A 1,416-nucleotide genomic window follows, 5' to 3' on the forward strand; every position below is an offset into this window, starting at 1 on the left:
ACCTCCTCCCGCAGCGCGTCAGCGTCTTCAAGTGCCCGCAGTGCCCGCTGCTCTTCGCCCAGAAACGCACCATGCTCGAGCACCTCAAGGTCAGCTGCCATTCCAAACGGGAATGATGGAATTCCAACTGGGAATGCCATAATTCCAACTGAGAACGGGGGAATTCCAACTGGGAATGGTGAAATTGCAACCTGGAATGATGGAATTCCAACTGGGAATGGTGACATTCCCACTGGAAATGGTGAAAATCCCAGCCAGGAATGGTGAAATTGCAACCTGGAAATGGTGAAATTCCAACTGGGAATGGTGAAATTCCAACTGGGAATGGTGAAATTGCAACCTGGAATGATGGAATTCCAACTGGGAATGGGGGAATTCCAACTGGGAATGGTGAAATTCCAACTGGGAATGGTGAAATTCCAACTGGGAATGGTGAAATCCCCACCGGGAATGCCAGAATTTCGGAAGCCCAAACCCGTCATCCCAAATCCCAAACTTCCCCTTCCCAAATCGCAAATTTACTTTTCCCAAACCTTCAAACCCCCAAACCCCAACTTTCCCCTTCCCAAATGCCAAACCACCTCCCAAATCCCCAAACTTTGCCTGCCAAGTCCCAAAATTTTGCCTGCCAAATCCCAAATTCCCCCTCCCAAATCCCAAAATTTCCCCTTCCCAAATCCCAAAATTTCCCCTTCCCAAATCCCAAACCACCTCCCAAATCCCAAATTCCCCCTTCCCAAATCCCCAAACTTCCCCTTCCCAAATCCCAGACCCCAACTTTGCCCTTTCCTGGATCCCAAACCGCCTCCCAAATCCCCAGATTTTGCCTCCCAAATCCCCAAATTTTGCCTGCGAAATCCCCAATTTCCCCTTCCCACATCCCATACGCCATATCCCAAATTTTCCCTTCCCAAATCCCTAAATTTTGCTTCCCAAATCCCCAAATTCCCCCTTTCCAAATCCCAAACTTTCCCCTCCCAAATCCCATATTTTGCCTGCCAAATCCCAAAATTTCCCCTTCCCAAATCCCTAAATTCCCCCTTCCCAAATCCCAAATTCCCCCTTCCCAAATCATTTCTCCCCCAGAACACACACCAGCCGCAGAAGTGCAAGGACGACTCCGCGGTGAAGCCGCCGGCGCTGCTGACGCCCAAAGCGGAGCCGCCGGAGCCGCTGGAGCCTCCGCTCGGCCGCAACTCGGAGGTGTCATCGTCATCCTCGGAGGAGGAGGAGGAGGAGGAGGCKCCGAGCTCGCCGGAGCTCCGCAGGGCCAAGCGCAGCCGCCTGGCGCGCAAAGCGGGCGGCAAAGCCAAGGGCAGCGGATGGAGCTGCGGCATCTGCCACTCGTGGTTCCCCGAGCGCGACGAGTACGTGGCGCACATGAAGAAGGAGCACGGCAAGGTGGGGAAGATGGGA

Source organism: Malurus melanocephalus, unplaced genomic scaffold (assembly GCF_030028575.1).
Source record: "Malurus melanocephalus ecotype Western Australia unplaced genomic scaffold, MMel_1.1 scaffold_3719, whole genome shotgun sequence".
NCBI classification, from domain to species: Eukaryota; Metazoa; Chordata; class Aves; order Passeriformes; family Maluridae; genus Malurus; species Malurus melanocephalus.